The 18,690-nt window shown below is 37.0% G+C and overlaps 1 pseudogene; it reads right to left on the bottom strand.

The window, feature by feature from the left end:
• Nucleotides 1-17,203: 17,203 nt before the first annotated feature.
• On the bottom strand, nucleotides 17,204-18,110 carry LOC142440585 (olfactory receptor 5K3-like; annotated as a pseudogene).
• Between the last annotated feature and the right edge of the window lie 580 nt (nucleotides 18,111-18,690).

Genomic DNA, 18,690 nt, shown 5'->3' with positions numbered 1-18,690 from the left:
CTTGTGCAGATTTACCCATGACATCTGTTGTTTGATATCCTGTTTACTATATTAATGAATTTCCATGATATTATGTTTTATTTTAATTCCTTGGATTAATAGTTATAAATCTAGGAAATATAGTCATATTATTTACATTCAGGGATTAAGAATATATCTTTCAAAGATGCTCTTTTACATTCTTTTTTAAAATTCTAACTTTTATTGCTATATCATTCACATACTATGCAATTCAATGGCTTAAACATTGTGATAGTTTATTGTGCCAGCCTGGCCAATAAACACAAATAGGATTAATTTAAGGGCAGAGATATAAATGGCTCAGTGAGCCTCGCCTTGCTTGTCTCTCACTCTTTAATCATCAGATTAGCGTGCAGCTGTCTTGCTTTTCTGTGCCTCAATTCAAAGGGTATACGACCTGTGGGTTGCCTAGCCTGTGGAGTGTGTCACTGTAAGTTAAGGTCTCTTTAAGCCCACACGATTGGAATGTTCATCTCTGAAGCTGGGGACCGACAGTTGGTGACTGTTGGTGACCTGCCTTGCTGATTGCTGCCTGGGTATATATAGTCCAGCTCTCTCTATAGAGGAGGACCTGGTGGCCCTGAAGACTTAAAGGACTGCTAGTGTCTCACTGCTTTATAATTTAACAGTTCATTCCTTGTATTATCTATCTATCTGTATATAATTTAATGGTTCATTTCTTGAGTTATTTATCTATCTGTATACATATATATGTATATGTGTATATATATATATATATGTAAAAATATAAAAGTACTATCAATCTGGTTTTGTCTCTCTAGAGAACCCTGTCTAACACAAACATAAAAAGAATTGTGTAATCATTATCACAATTGTTTTGAGAACATTTTCTACATTCTTGTACTCCTAGTTATTAGCTCCCAATACTCCCCAACTCCTAAGAAACTATTAGCAATAACTAAGAAAATATTAATGCAGTTACTGTCTCTATACATTTACCTGTCCTGAATTATATATAAAGAAAAGCATATGGCCCCTCCAACAACAGCAATAACAAAATAAAACAGAAAAACTTCAATCCAGACAAAAAGTAGAAATTAATACAATGCATAGCAACTTTAAAATGGTTCTACAGAGAGAACAGACATATTGTTACATTCAGACCTAACTACATGAGTCTGAATTCATTTGACAGTATAATCTGATAGTAAGGCTGTGCACATCCTTGGTTGGTGGAGATTCTCGGGAAGCCTATCCATGTGAGGGTGCTGCAAAAGGCTTTTCCTGTCATCCATAGCCTCTGGAAACTGGCTTCTCAAAATGTAAACTCTAAAACAGTTCCTTTTTCTGGTCTTGGATTTTAATCGTTCCAATCCTTGAATCACAGAATCTAGTGTGTTTCTTCTTTGGGGACTTAGCTGCCACCTCACTTGGATGACTGTTTGCTCTAAAACAAACCTTTAAGACCTCAGACAATATTCTCTCTGGTAGCCAGGTACCATCCTATTTCTTCAGGACACTGTGGTATAGCACCATTTTCAGTGATCTCTTCATGAAGACAAGTATTGAGTAGTGTCATGTCAGAAGAATTAATTATTCTTTGATTGGGGCTTATTAGAAAGTTCCAGTTAAAAAATCCTTTCATATAGCTATGGTTTATATATGGTCCTGTTCCATTTGAGAGACATAATCATGTTTTTATGGGGGACATAATAAATCATTTCCATGGACCATATGGTAATTCTATTGATAGTATTGTTAATTTAGCCACTGGTATATAATTTAAAATACTATTAGGAAAGGGATGTACAAGATGGCTTTTTAGACTAATATGCTTGGGTTGTTGACATGTACAGATAAAAAAACTCAAGTAATGATACTATTTATGTGACCAATGAGACTTGGAGGTAGAGAAAAATCATTCAATAATGTTTATTTCTCATTTGACAACATGACTGCTGCTTCCATATTGATTGTGGAATCAAGCAAGAGGACATTCTTGACAACTTCATTCTTTTCACCGCTTATCATGATGCTATTTCTCTAATTGTCAGAATTTGTGTTTTGTTTAAATTAAGTTGTAACCCATATTTAAGGCTGCAAATCCTTTATCTTCATCAGCAAGTTTCAAGTCCTCTGCACTTTTATTAGACAAAGTTGTATTATCTGCATATGTTGTTTTTAATAAGCATTCCTTTAATCCTGATGGAATATTCTTGATTGTATTCTATTTGGGAGTATATTCTTTATGTAGCCCAGCTACTCAGATTATTTGCTCATCACACAGAATGAATAGGTATGTATGAATATGTATGAAAGAATATAATCTTGACACATATCTTTCTTGATTTTAAACAATGTGATATTCTCTTGTTCTGTTCTAGTGACTGCCTCTTTCTCCATGTACAGCTCCCACATGAAACTGCATCAGTACAATCTGCCCTCATTTTTTGATGAAAACCTTGAAAGTTTCTCATTTATTTAATTGCTGAAGTTTACATATATAGTTGTGTTAGGTGCCAACAAGTAGTTCCTGACTCATATTGACCCTCTGTATAACAACAACATAAAAGCATGCAGGAAATCACAGCAATAACTTCATACCTATCAATAATGACACTGAATGTAAATGGATTCAACACATCAGTCAGAAGAATAGTGAAATGGATAAAATTGATTAAAATACACAAGAATGGGTTTAAAACACAGGCTCCATGGATATATTATCTATAAGAGACAAAGCTTAGACATAAAGACAAAAATCAATGAAAAAACAAAGGATAGAAATAAATATATCCAGTTTCTCTCAATCAAAACAAGCAGAAGTGTTCGTATTAATCTAGATTTCATATCCAAATCTACCACGAGAACAAAGAACGACAGCACATATTTATTAAAGGGACATAATCACCATAAACATCCATGTACCTAAATGAAAAGCTATCAAAATAAATTAATCAAATCCTTGAAGGGTCAATGAGAGAAATCACATACTAAATAATAGTAGATTTCAATACAACACTCTTCCTGACTGCTGCTTCCATAAATATTGATTGTGGTTCCAAGAAAAAAGAAATCCCTAATAATGTCCCATCTTTCTCCTCTCTGTTACTTATGATGCTGTATGTTGGTACATTCGTGAGAAATTTCTAAAATTGGAATAGAGATATTGGTACAATGATACTGATTAGTAGAACAGTATGGAAAATTCAAAGCACCTTCACCGAGATAGACACTCTTAATGACAGAAACATCATTGCAGAATGAGTAGGGGGATGCTCTCTTCAATAAATTAAGCTAGAACAATTAGATATCTATTTGAAAAATAATGATGATGATATAACAGAATACAGATCAAAAGCGTTCCCAGTGGGGTGTAAATTTGTATAGTAACGGTAAAACAAAAAATTTCCCAGGAAATACAAGTGCTCCACCTCACTAGGAACCATGGAAATGCAAATTATACTCACAGGGAAATATCACACACCCAAGAGAATAGCTAAACTCAAAAGGAATAAATTAAAAACCTGAGGCTTATTAAGTATTTGCGAGATTGTGAAAACAGAAACTCTCTGATACTGCTGATGGGCACATGGACTTATACAATTACTCTGAAAATAATGTGTTAATTCTAGCAAAGTTGCTTAGTAAATGCATCTTTACTCTCTGGTATATTCACTGGAGAAATAAATGTCAATGTGCACCAAAAAATATGTGTAAGAATATTCATGCCAGCATTATTTATAATAAACCCATACATGAAACACACTATATGTAGAATGCATAAATACATTGAGCAATAAAAATTGTTGAAGTGTATGTATATGGAAAAATAAGGGTGAATTTCACAGGCATAGAATTAATCAAGGGAAGTGTGTTAGTCTGGGTAAACTAGAGAAACAAAATTTGTAGAAACTTATATGTGTATATGAAAGGGGGTTATATACATAGCAATTGAATATTGATAAAACATCCCAGCCCAGTCCAGATGAAGTCCATGTGTCCTATATTAGCCCAAATGTCCGATACCAATTTTCAAACTCACAAAACACATGCAGTGATGCCAAATGCAGGAAGATCACAGGCCAGTTGGTGGGAAGTCTTGTGGATCCAGGGGCATTGTAAGCATCTCAGCGCTGACAGAGGTCACCACATGGTTCCTCCTGCTCAGGGCTCTAGTGTAGTTTCATGTGTGTTGTCAGCTGCAATGTCTCCCAAGAAGTGAGCCTGTGTCCTGCCGCCAGCGTGCCATTTATGTCCTGTTCATGAGAAAAAGACCTCCTAATGAGGTCATCAAGCTACCACCTTATAGTCTAAATTCCAATCCTTCACTCTTAATCCTCTCAAATTGACAACAGATTATATAACTACCACAGTAAGCTTCAAATATAATGGATGACTAATCAATGCACCTTTAATAATATACATCATAATAGTAATATGTTGTCATAAAACTATAAAGGTAAAAAAATAAAGTATTGATTCCCATTGTTTTCATATTATGATTCATTTCAGGAAGGAGAATGTGATAGAAACACATATACACAAAGCTTATGGAGTGTTTTCAGTGTTCCAGGTTATTTATGAATAGTTTTTTCATAAATAGTTTCATATTCTTTTTGAATAGTGCATGGATTTTATTCCCTAATACTTTGTAACATTGTGTACAATTTTTGTTTATGTTCCTTTAATACATGTTATATAATTTTTCACATTAAAATTGAAATGATATTCAATTTATCAAGGTTCACACAGAGTTTGTACTCCTATAGTCAATGCAGGAAGGCTCAAACCTAAGGCTCATTTCAGAAAGGACCTGGCAAGTGGACAAAATGCTACACCAATTTAGAAAGTCAAGACAGAATTTCCTAATCCACATTTAGTACCTAAACACTGAGAACCTAAATGCAATGGAACGAAAGTTTCCACATGTACAAGTGCTTCTGCCAATATTGTTTCCTTCAAGGAATTTGCACACAACGTTGTGAAATTATCAGTTTTGCAAAGTTGAAATAATCAGCCATTCTGAGATAGGAAGATATGCCAGTCTGCTTCTATAAATATTTAGAGTCCTTGAAACCACATGAGCAATTCTACTCATTAAGGTCATTTTGAAAAAAATTGATTTAAAGGCAAATTGTTTCGTATAATGATATTATTAAATATACTAAGTAAAATTTAAATATGAAATGTATTTATCATTTACTCAACTATATTTATATAAACATCTAAATATATTAATTGTGGATTTAATATTTAATTACTAAGTATATTAAGATAAAATGTAAAACAAACAAACTCGAGTTCATTATGACTCAGCAATTCTATAGGGCAGAGTAGAACTGTCTCTGGGTTTCCAAGCCTGTAACTCTCTATGACTGTAGAAACCCTCATCTTTCAGGTGGATTTGAACTCTGACGAATCAGCCCAACATGCAACCAACCCACTGTACCACCTCCCACAGCCATCGAGCCAATTCTGACTCTCTAGAAAACTCCCTGTGGGTTTTTAAAGCTGTAACTGTTTATAGGAGTAGAAATTCCAGAATTTTTCCTGCTGGTGGTTTCTAACTGCCCACTATGCAGATTGCAGCCCAAGGTGTAAACGCTACATCACCTGGACTCCTTACTATACCACTAGAACTCCATATACTAAGATAGTGATGATTATTATAGTCTATACTATTGTAGTGTAGATTTCATTTAGTGAAATCTTCCATGTTAGACTAAATATTTACAATAATTATTCTTGTAAATTTCCACATAAAATCTCTGTAGTCATGGTATGATTCTCATCTTCCATATACAATGAGGAAACAGAGGCATGGAGCGTTCATGCATTCCCTAGGGATGTATTGCTAGTGGACAGAGGAATCAGACTGCAAAAACCAGGGATTCTATTCTAGAGCCCATGCATTTCACCATACTCTATTTGCTCCTCAACAAAGGGAAATATTGCTGTCCTGGATCAGACCATTCTCTACTTTTTCCTATTTCATTCGGAGAGATTTGAACAAGGAGGTGTGGTGGAGATACAAACAAGCTCTTGGTGTGGTTTTCTACTAATGTGTCTGTGATCAGTTTTGAATTCAGATAAAGAAAGTGAGACCACTCCGTTGACTTACCTAAGATTCAGAGTGACCAATTCTGGGGGATGGCAGACAGGTATGGGATGGAGTATAGGTGGTGATATTGGAGCAAGAGGAAGGAATAAGTACTGATGAATAAAAATGACAAATATAAATTTCAGAGAATAGTCATAACCACTGGCAGATGCCTCTAATGAGCCAACCAGGACTTCACATGGTGTGCAACGAAGGGCAGAACTGAAAAGAAACCATTGCAGTTGACTTTGACCCAAGGGATTCATCAGTATTAATTATGTAAACACGGTTCTCATTTGATGACAGCACTGTTACCTTTCCTAAGAAATCCCTAGTGATTGCCCAATAATGTCCACTGAGCATTGCATGTAAATTACAGATAGGAACTTACAATTACTGAAGTTTCCCAATTCCCCATCTTGAAACACCAAACTTTTAATGGAGTCTCTGGTGGAGATTCTTCATATTCACTCTTACAGCTTCAACAGGGAGTGATAATTTTCTATGTATGTCAGTACTTAAAAAATAAGTCTCAGCATAAGTCAGGATTTTGTCCTCTGTATTTCTCAGTAGATGTAATCTTTTTAAAAAACTATCTCCAAAAGGGAAATATTTTTGTATTTTCTGTGGTCACAAAGTAAATGAAGAAGCCCCTCCCCTCATTGCATAATACAATGAGAAAATCATTGGGGTCCCTTAGGAGATTTGTTGGCACTATTGACTTATACTTACAATGCATAAATCTTATTAAATATTGGTGGCTAGTCTAGAAATAATAGAGATATTTAATACTGGTGGAAATGAGAAGAGTTCTTGTTTCTTTTTTAAATTAAAGAATAATATTAATGTATCATGTAGTGAGGGCTTGGGGAGTTGGGAGGGTGGGAGGGTTTAAAGGGGAGCTGAACAAGCAGTTCAAGAAGAAAAGAAAATGTATTGAAGCACACGGCCTAAGCGAACACAAGGTGTTGAATGGACCATGTAGCAGATACAAAGGAACAAAAACAATCATTGTGTGATCACCTTCCTCACATAATGGCTGAAGACGAAAGTGTGCATAAGCAAGTGTGGTGAAGAAGGCAGATGGTGCCCGGTTACTGAGAGATATAGCGTCTGGGGACTTAAAGGCTTGAAAGCAAACAAGCGGCCATCTAGCCCAGAAGCAACCGAGCCCACACGGAAGCAGCACACCAACATAGGTGACCATGAAGGACAGAGGAGACCAAGTCTCCAACATGAAAGATGGGGTGGTGGTGAGAATCACGTCACCGTGAAAGAGGGGGAGTGCATGATGGGGACCCAATGCCCACCTGTAGAGAGCTGAACACCCCTTCCAGAGGGGTAGTGAGGAGGAGATGGGCCACACAGGGTTCAGTGTAACAACAATGAAACTCAAAACCTTCCTCTAGTTCCTGAACGCTTCCTCCCCTCCCAACCATCATGACCCCAATCCTACCTTGCCTTGCGGACCTGGTTGTACCAGAGGATGTACAGCGGTGCAGTGGGGATCTGGAGGCACAGGGAATCTAGGACAGACGAACCCTTCAACACCAGCGGTGGGAGTGGCGAAACCAGGAGGGAAGAGCATGTAGAAAGGGAGAACTGATCTCGGAGATCTATGTGTAACCTCCTCTCTGGGAGATTGTCAAGGGGGAGGTGGGTGAGGGGAGACGCCAGGGAGTGTAAGATAAGATATAATAATTATTTATAAACTATCAAGGGACGAGGGGTGGGATCGGGGAGGGAGGGGGATGGGGGGAAAAAAGGGAAAACGAGCTGATTCCAGGAACCCAAGTGGAAGGTGAATTATGAGAGTGACGAGTGCAACGAATGTATAAGGGTGCTTTGCTCATGTGATGTATGTACAGATTGTGATAAGAGCCTTATGAGCCCCAATAAAAAGATTAAAAAAAAAAAAAGAAAGAAAATGATTAGGGCAAAGCATGTACGGATGTGCTTTATACAATTGATGTATGTATATGTTTATGTATGGATTGTGATAAGAGTTGTATGAGCCCCTAATAAAATGTAAATAAAAAAATATATATATATATAAAAAGAAAATTATGAGGATAGCAATTGTACAATTGTCCTTGATCTAATGTAAGTATGAAGGTATTAATATCTCTAAGAGTCCAAACACAATGCTAAATATATTTTTTAGTCAACCTTTCTCTAGATTCTAAGCACACAATTTAATATGTAAGACAAAAGGGGCAAGAATAAGCAGTTCACACACAAAAAATTAAGTCACGTCTCAATCCTATTTAGCATGTTTTAAAATCCTGAAAAGATTATAATCAAAAATAAAACTCACAGGGAAATCTTCCAAAATCATTGAACCTTTACAACAGGTTAACAGAAATGTGGTACGACATAAATCAGCTATTTATAGACAAATCAAACACTTTCAGGGATATCAGGAGGTCTCAAAGTTGAGTTCAAGAAAGAAATATTAGCTCAGAATAGTGTATCAACAGTGTGTGTGTGTGTGTGTGTGTATCCCAAAAGGGCACTGCATTCATATATTTTTTCAAAGGAAAGAGATGACTGTGAGGAAATATGATGAAGAAATTATAATAATGAAAAGGTGGGTCGGTGAGAAAGAGTTAAGGAAATGGAGTCAAGGTGTGTTAATAACCATCATGAGCATGCACCTGCTCATCTCTTCAAGGTTAGCGAGAATTTGTCTAGAAGCATTTCATTGGGAAACCTGATCCATTCCTCTGATCAAGATCCTGCAGACTTCTTGTTGTTCCCTGAGCTCCATGGACATCTAAAATGGAACAATCTGAATTCCTTGAGGATGCCACGACTGCCAATTTGATGTACTGTGAATAGGGTTCTTTGTATTCGTGGGATGGGAACACCACGTGCAGATGTGTACAGATATAGATGAAGGCTATGTCAACAAACTGGTTTCACAGTATGATATTTTTGTTTAATACTTATTTCCATGATTTTGTAGTGATGCTTTTGACACTCTCTTCCCTGTATACCTTCATATACGCTCTTGTATATGCCATCTAGTCAATTCCAACGCATACATATTGCTACCAAAAGAAAATATTATGTGTTTTCATTAGAAGCAAAACAAACAAACAAAACAACATGATGTGATCAACAAGGGAATCATATTGTCTGTATAAAAAAAGATTTAAAAAGAAACATAGATATCTTGAGTATTATAGAGGATGAAATTCAAGCATCTATAAAAATACTTTTGGGGGGGTGGAATGCTAAACAATTAAGGAATAAATACTTTTGCTTGAGATCATGAAAGTCCTTCTAGATAAGAGCAATTAGTTCAAGATTACCCACCATGAACATGAGTTAGATCACTAAGAACATCAGGAACAGGAGGAACTATCTGGATGATATAAAACTTCCCTGCATACTAATGACTACAGACAGATATATTATGATATGATATCAAGAATGACATATGTTTGCTTTCACACAGTGATCACATGCAGATAGGGGGACAATATCAAAATGTGGTGAAGAAACTCTATGGTGCCTGACTTTCAGAAAAAATATATCTGGGATCTTAAGGATTTGTTTTTCAAACATGCAGCTATCGAAGTGAACAGTTAACATGGAAAAAACACATGAGCCTGTGTGATCTATGGATTATAAATAATATATTCCAAATCTAAAAGAAGAAATGGAATCGGAGCTTTGTAACCACCTCATTTGCAGGAGGCTATAGATGACAGTGGAAGCCCAAAGTCCATTTGCAGTATTCATACATGGATTAAGCCCCTAATGAATTACCTCTGACTAGGCACCAGGAGTGCAAACAGTCTTATTATCATGCAGATTGCATTGGAAAGTATATTTCTAAAGATTCCATTACAGTAAAATGTAGTTCCTTATCATTTGATCTCCCTTATGTTGTAGAATTCCATTGAGTTGATCCCAACCAAAAGCGACCATGTGCACAACAGAAAGGAACACCACATAGTCATGTCACATGCTCATAATCATTCCCATACCCAGGCACATAGTTGCAGTCACTGTGTCAATCCATCTCATTTGGGGACCTTCCTTTTATTCGCTGACCCACCACTTTACCCAGAAAATGTCCTTTTCAAGGCATTGGTCTCTCCTGACAATAGTTCTAAAGGTTGTAAGTGTTGCCATGCTTGCCTCTAGTGAGCACTCTGGGTGTACTTCTTCCAAAGCAGATTTGTTTGTCCTTTGAGCAATCCATGATCCTTTCAATATTCTTCTCCAATACTATAATTAAAATACATTGATTCTAGCTCAGTATTCCTTACTCAATGTCCAATTTTCACATGCATATGAAGCCAAGGAAAAAGCATGGTTTGGTTCAGGTGCACCTTAGTTCTCAAAGCAACATCCTTGTTTTTCAACACTATTCATGGCTATTGTTCAGTAGATTTACCCAACGTAACTCATCTTTCAATGTCTTGAATACTGTTTCCATGAGCATTGATTGTGGGATCCAAGCAATGCGAAATCCATGACAGCTTCCAACTTTTTCATCATGATGTCACCTATTGGTCCAGTTGTGGGGATTTTGGTCTTCTTTACTTTAAGTCACAATCCATAATGAAGGCTGCAATCCTTGATCCTCATTAGCAAGTGCAGCAAGTCCTCTTCACTGTTTGCCAGCAAGGTTGCTTCCTCTGTCCATTACAGGCTTTCAGTTGTTAATAAGCCTTCCTCCAATCCTAATGCCACATTCTTCTTCAAATAAGCTAGCTTCACTGTTTATTTGCTCAGCATAGAGAATGAACAAGTATGGTGAGAGGATACAACCCTGATGCACATCTTTCCTTATTTTAAAGCAATGCAGTATTCCCTTGTTCTGTTCACACAATTGCCTCTTGATCCATCTGCGGGTTCCACATGAGCACAAGGAAGCATTCTGGAATTCCCATTCTTTTCAAGGCTACCTATTGTTTGTTATGATGCACATACTCAAATGCCTTGGCATAGTCAATAAAACACAAGAAAACATCTTTATGGTTTTCTGTTTTCAACCAAGATCTATCTCAAAGCAGCAATAAAATCTCTTGTCCCATGCACTCTGCTGAGTCTGGCCTGAATCTCTGGCAGCTCCCTTTCAATGTATACATTGAAATGCTGAATCCATTGTGGGATGATCTTAAGCAAAATCTTGTGATATCAATAATATTGTTCCATAGTTTGAGCATCTATGGGGTTGTCTTTTTTTGGAATGGACACCGATATGGATCTCTTCAGTGAGATCCAGTAGCAGCTTCCTAATTTCCTGGCAGATCTCTCTTATGATCCATTTTTTTAATTTACTAAATCTTTTTATTGGGGCTCATACAACTCCTATCCCAATCCATACATACATCAATTGAGTAAAGCACACTTATACATTCGTTGCCCTCATCATTCTTAAAATTTCCCTTCTAATTGGGTTCCTGGTATCAGCTCATTTTGCTTTTTCCCCCTCCCCATTCTTCCCTGCTCCCCCTTCCCCCTGAACCCTTAATAGTTTACAATTAATTATTTTATCTTATCTTACACTGCCCAGCATCTCCCCTCACCCACCTCCCCATTTCCCATCCCCCAGAGAGGAGGTTACACATAGATCCCCAAAATCATTTCTCCCTTTCTACACCCCCTTCCCTTCTGGTGTCGCCACTCCCACCACTGGTCCTTAGGGGTTCATCTGTCCTAGATTCCCCGTGTTTCCAGATCTCTACTACACCGCTGTGCATCCTCTGGTCTAACCAGGTCTGCAAGGTAGAATTGGGATCATGATAATTGGGAGGGGAGGAAGCAATTTGTTCTAATTTTCATTATTTTCTGCTTTCTTTTTGATTGAGTTTTTTCTCTGTTTTACTTTGCTATTGTCATTAGTTTTTTTTAATATACATAGCTTTTGTATATTATAGCTTTTTATATATTTTGTATATTTACCCAGGATAGGTAAATCTATAGAGACTGTCACTAGATTAATGATTCCTTAATGGCATGGCAGTGGATGGTAGGGAGAAATGGTGAGCTAACAATGATGAGGACAAGACTGAAAAGGAGTTGTAAAACTGATTGTAGTGATCATTGTACAACCCTTCTTGAAGGTATTAACTATTCAGTGGTATTATATATGAATTATATGCCAATAAAACTGTTGGGAAATAAAAATTTCAGATAGGAGGAATGCAAGAAGTCATTTAAAAAATCCTGGAAAACAAAGACCAAAATGTATATCCGAAGAGATTTTGAAATTTGTTCCTGAACTGAAGAAAATATTTTATGTGCATAATAATTGAATGGTGGAGGAAGAATCAAAGGAAGATGGAAGAAAACGAGGAGATGATATTAAGGGCTCAGGAGGGGGACAAATGGGGATGGCAATGAATATACAAATGCGCTTGACTCAGTGGATGTATGTATGGATTGTGGTGGGAGTTGTGCGAGGATGGAAGAAATATAGAGTGTGACTATATCCAAAATAATTCCAGGATGTTTAACTATTACAGGTGGTAGTATTGAAGAAGAACAGATGGCACTGAAGGAAGAAGCCTAAGCTGCAGTAATGTTAAGGCTCCAGAAATTGATGAATAAAAATCAAAATGCTTCAATAAACTGATGCAGAACTGGTAGCACTCATCTATGCCATGAAATTCAAAGGCAATTACCATTCCAATCTACTAGAAGAAATTCGTATTTGCATGCATCTCGCATAAAGATGGCCATTAGCATATGTAAATTATTGACAATATCATTAATATAAAGTATTGTAACAAAACAATGACATGTAACTACTACCAGGAATTCAAGCTGGATGAAGGAGACATGCAGAAAGTATATCATTGCTGATATCAGGTGGTTCTGGAATGAAAGCATTACATAGCCGGATGATTTTAACCTCTTTTTTAATTGAATTATGCAAATTAAGTCCACTGTATGTGCCATAAGAAATTATGGGCAATGATACAATTAATAGTAATTCCAGACTATTTAATTGAGTTCATACTGAAATTGTGCTTAGACATAGGCAGTCATCTAAAGAAAATAAAGGGATATTTCATGGTTTACAATCAGGAAATGTGCTCATTAGGGTTTATCCTTTAAACATTGATTTGTATCTGAGAAGTTGGCATAGAAAAAAGAATGCAGTATCATGAATGGAGAAAGGCTTATTCATAACTTTGTGTTATGAGAACACATGAAGTTACTTTTTGAAAGTGTATAAGACTTGGAACAGTTACTGATGAATATCAAAGATTACAGGATTGCGCATCAATATGAAGAAAACTAGTACTCTCACAATGAGACCAGTAAGCAACATCATGAAAAGTGGGAAAATATTGTTAAGGATTTTATTTTGCTTAGAATTGCTATCAACATCCATGGAAGAATCAGACAAGAAATCAAAAGAGGAATTGCACTGAGAATATCTGATGTAAAAGTCCTCTTTAGACTGTGAAGCAATGACATCAGATTGAGGATGAAGGTGGGCTTTATCCAACCCAGGATGTTTTTAATCACATTTAATGCATGTGAAAGTTGGGCACTGAATTGGGGAGACTCGGGAAGCATCGTTGGCGTGGCAAGGAGTATTGAATGAATGTTGCTGGAATATAAGAAACAAGTCTCCCTTAGAAAAAGCAGACTGCAATGCTTCTTCGAGAGAAGGATTCAAAGACTTTGTCTAAAGCAATTAGGATTTATTCAGGAGGGACCAACTTCTGGAGAAGAATAGAATATTTACTAAAGTGAACCATCTGCAGAACACCGGAAAAACCTTCAATAACATGACACGGTAACTGCAACTATGGTCTCAAATATAGCTTGGATTGTGAGGATGGCCCAGGGCCAGGCAGTGCTTCATTCTCAGTCACTATGCATCTCAGTCAACTTGACAGCACTTAAGACCAACACAAACATCCAAACTGGTCCATGATTTTCACTGTTACTATGCAAATATGATCAATAGCATTATTCTTGGACTATTGACAAAATTGAATTGGGACACAATTCACTTCTGGAAATATCATGCACATGCATAGTGTATACATGTAAAAGCTTTTCCAGGTATTTTTCAAATGTAAGTTTGCCATTACTATGTGCAAATCATAGATGTAGTCATTCCATATGTGAAAATATAGTATATATTGGAAGTTAAGATATCACATGTATATTAATTGAGATAAAAACTTATTTAGTGAAAAAGTTAAAATGCTTGATTTTAAAATTGTTACTGGATGAAGATTTGAAAGTTAAAGAAAAGGAGCACATACACATTTTAAGAAAATTAATGGAATAAATATAAATATAATGTAAAACTCTCTTTATCTTCCTGGACATGGATGCTTTCTTACCCTGTCCTTCTGAAAGCCCTCTTAGAGGAGTTTTATATCTCCAACATTCTCTTATCCAACCCAGTCCTCAAAGAGTGTATTCCAACTTTGGCTGCAATTTCATTCTGGCAGCACCATCTCGCACAGCACTAAGCCTGGTCCTGAGGACGGCACAAAAGTAGCGTCCTGATGACTGATGCTGCGTCTTCCTCTCAGGTGGCAGGGTCTTAAGATAACCTGACCAGTAGGAATGAGCATTGGAGAGATAAGGTGCTGTCTTTTTAAATGCTATGTGGTGTATCATTAGGACCATAAGTGATGAAAAATTAAGACATTTGGCACATGAGTTACTTTTAGGTTGCTAAATGCAAGGTCAGCAGTTGGAACCCAACTGGTCACTCCATGGAATTAGATGAGGCTTTCTGCTCCCTAAAGATTTACAGCCTCTCAATCCACAGTTCCAATTCTACTCTGTCCCAGAGAGTGGCAAGGAGTTGAAATTGACATGATTTGATGACTGTGGGTTTTGTTTTTAATTTAGTTTTACTCTCAAAGTAAAAAAGAATATTGGATTTAAAAGCTCCCGGTAGATGGTATGCTCTAAGGAGAATACATTTACTACCATAGAGTAGATGCTAACTCATAGCAACCTTATACGACAGGGTAGAACTGCCCCTATGTATTCCTGATACTATAACTCTTTATGGGTAGAAAACTCCAGTCTTTCTTATGCAGTGCAGTGAACTGCCGACCCTGAGGATCAGAGTCCAATGGTTAATCACCATACAACCATAGGAATGTATAATAAAGTTTTATTTACCTAGTGACTGCAAAACACAACATCAGTATTAAATGTTAGGAGATTGACCAGAAACACAATCTTGCGAGGTGATTTGTAATTGCTAAAGAAATAAATTTTGTATTGATGAACTTTCTATTAATATTTTTCATTGAAATCATGCTTGACTAAAAATGGAAATTTATTGATATCATTTTTTTCTCCAAGTCTGTCTGTTGACTTTTATGAGTGTTTTCCAGCCTAGTCCACTGGGGTGCCACGCCTTGGCCCCAAAATCCACCTTGGGCATTCCTGGGAGCTTCATTGCTTTGCTTCCCTTGCTGCTCTGTTGTACACGCTTAGTGTTTCACCCAGTGTGGTGGGGTTGGATCAGACACATCCAAAAGATATAGCATCTGGGGTCTTAAATACTTGAAGATAAACAAGCGGCCATCTAGCTGAGAAGAAACAAAGCGCCTATGGGAGAAGCACACCAGCCTTGTGTGATCATAAGGTGTCAATGGGATCAGATATCAGGCATCAAAGACCCAAAACAAAACAAACAAACAAAAAAGCCTATCAATGGGAATGAGGGGGTTGGCAGAGTGGAGACCCAAAGTCCATCAGTAGTTAATTGGACACCCCCTGTCAGAGGGCCACAAGGAAGAGAAGAGCCTGTCAGGGTGTAGTATAGCACCAACAAAACACACAACTATCCTCTAGTTCTTTAATGCTCCCTCTCCACGCCCCCCACTATCATGACCCCAATTCTATCTTACAAATCTGGCTAGACCAGAAAAAGTACACTGGCACAGATAAGAACTCACAACACAGGGGATACAGAGAAGATAACCCCCTCAGAACCAAATAAGGGGAACAGTGATACTACGAGGGTAAAGGAAGTGTGGGAGGAGTAAGGGGGAATGGATCACAATGATTGATGTATGCCTCTCCAGCCCCATACAGGTGGAGAGACAGCAGAAAAGTGGGTGAAATGAGACAGGGGTCAGTGTAAGACATGAAAAAAAAGAATAATTTATAAAACATCAAGGGGACATCGGGGAGGGAAGGTGGGAGAGAGAGAGAGAGGGAAACTTAGGAGCTGTTGTCAAGGGCTCAAGTAGAAAGAAAATGTTTTGAAAAACATAATGAAAACAGATGTGTTTGACACAATGGATATATGCATGTATGGGTTGTAATAAGAGCTGTAAGATCCACCAATAAAATAATAATAATATACCAATAATATCCAATGGAATTGATTCAGATAATTGATATTCTTAATAACAAACCAGACAAGCAATACTATCCAGGAACACTCCATTGAATCGATTGATGTCCACAGATATTACATTGCTATACATCGTGGAAAACTACAAAGCTATTATCCAATCTATAGGACTTTCAATGTAAATAGCAGCATTTCCAACTCAAGATGAATGTTTCCAGAATGCACTGATTCAGAGAGCTTGACAGAAAATAAACCTTAAAGTACTAATGATAAATATGCTCTGGCCTTGAAAATACATATTTTGTATAAATTCATATGCAAACAAACTCTTGAACAACTCAAGGAAAGTTGTTAACAAATTCAAATGCACATGCACAGTTTACACATGGTAGAAGATATGGCTTCAGTAATTAATATGTGAGAACCTGAAATGTGGTTTGTAAGATCATGTTAGGGATTCCATAAATTTGCCAACAATCAATGGAAATTACCTTTATGTACTAACTTTTATTTCTATTATTTGTTGGGTATGTTGAGAACTGTTGCTAATTCCACTCTGACACATTTTTTTTATCTTGGCATATTAATGTGCTAGTAGTTGAGATTTTGAAAACTAAGTTAGCAGGTTGCCTCCTTTCTGAACATATTTAATCATTGATACAATAATGTCACCAAAAAATCAAAATGATTTAGTGATTTCACATACTACGTGGTCATTTTCCAATTGCTCTGTGTTCTTGACTCTAAAAAGTTTACCGAAAAAACAATTTGTCAATGGGAACATTTGTTTCAAACTGTTATCTCTTCTTAATTCTTTTCGTAGTATTTATTACTTCTCTATTTCTTAGACTGTAGATAAAAGGGTTTAAAAAGGGGATTACTAGAGTATAAAAATAGCAATCGGTATATCTGTATTATTTTCTTTATCTGAATCAGGCAAAATATATATATGAAGAGAAGAGAACCATAGAATATTAGTATAGAGAGAAAATGCGATGCACAGGTAGATAAGCCTTTGCTTCTTCCCTCTTTGGAGTTCATGTGGAAAACAGTGACAAGGATGAAAAGATAAGAAGTTAAGACTACAGTAATAGTTAATATTTGAATTGAACCTGCAAAAATAAGGATCATCAGTTCATTAATAGAAGGATCAACACAGGAGAGTTTGTATAATGGAAGAACATCACAAAAGATTGATCTGATGAGACCCACAGAAGGTTAACCTTAATAAAAGCCCTACATGAATCATGGAATTTAGGTTCCCAGCTACCTAGGCTCCTATGATCATCTGAATGCAGAGTTGCTTTGACATCATGGTGTGGTACTGCAGTGGTCTGCATATGGCCACATAGTGGTCATAGGCCATTCCTGCCAGGAGAAAACAGTCCACAGTATCAGCAAAACAGAAAAAAATAAAACTGTGCCATGCATTTATAGAGGGAAACCATCCTGTCCTCAGAAAAGAAGTTCTGTAACATCTTGGGGGTAATGACAAGGGCACAAAAAGGATCCATCAGAGCCAGGTTGCCCAGGAAGATGTACATGGGTGTTTGCAGATGGCGCACCATGGAAATCAGCACCACCAACCCCAGATTGTCCACCATGGTGATCAGATAGACGACAAAGAACACCACAAACAGAAGGGTGGTCTGAAAATCCCAGGAGGATAAAATGAGTTGTCAAGGAGTGATTCTCCTCAGTCATCTCTAGTTTCTATGTTGAGATAGAACTTAGGGAAGCAAGATTCTAATTTAGAGTGTGTTCAATTTCCCCTTTGAGCGTTCCTCGGACAACAAGAAGTAGATCCACTACTACAGCTTTCCCTGCTGTACATGAAATATGCACACTTCTAAGGAATACTAGGCTCCTTAAGGTGTCATAGGACTTCAAGTACTGAAGCTCAATATTCACAAGAATATTCCCATAGTTCCTGGGCAATGTTTGACATATACATGTATGAAAAACTAATGAAAAATACAAGGTACCCTATATTTACTGTTCTAAAATATTAAAATGCACGTTTTTGACAAACTTGAGTGCACATAAAAACTATGTTGCAATCTCGCCTCACTGAGCCAATGTTTCTTAATATACTGTGGCCATTGAATTAGTACTTTAAAACAGTATCCTGTCAAGCAAAACCATCACTTCTGTTCTGACTCATAGTGACAACATAGACAGGCTAGAACTCCCCTGTGGGTTTCCAAGGCTGTAAGTATTTATGAGAACAGAAAACCTCATCTTCCTCTGGCTGCGGCTGGTAGGGAGTTTCCCAACAGCGAAC

This window comes from Tenrec ecaudatus, chromosome 2 (assembly GCF_050624435.1).
Source record: "Tenrec ecaudatus isolate mTenEca1 chromosome 2, mTenEca1.hap1, whole genome shotgun sequence".
NCBI classification, from domain to species: Eukaryota; Metazoa; Chordata; class Mammalia; order Afrosoricida; family Tenrecidae; genus Tenrec; species Tenrec ecaudatus.
Note: the sequence above shows the minus strand (reverse complement) of the source record. Positions and strands in the feature narration are given on the sequence as shown.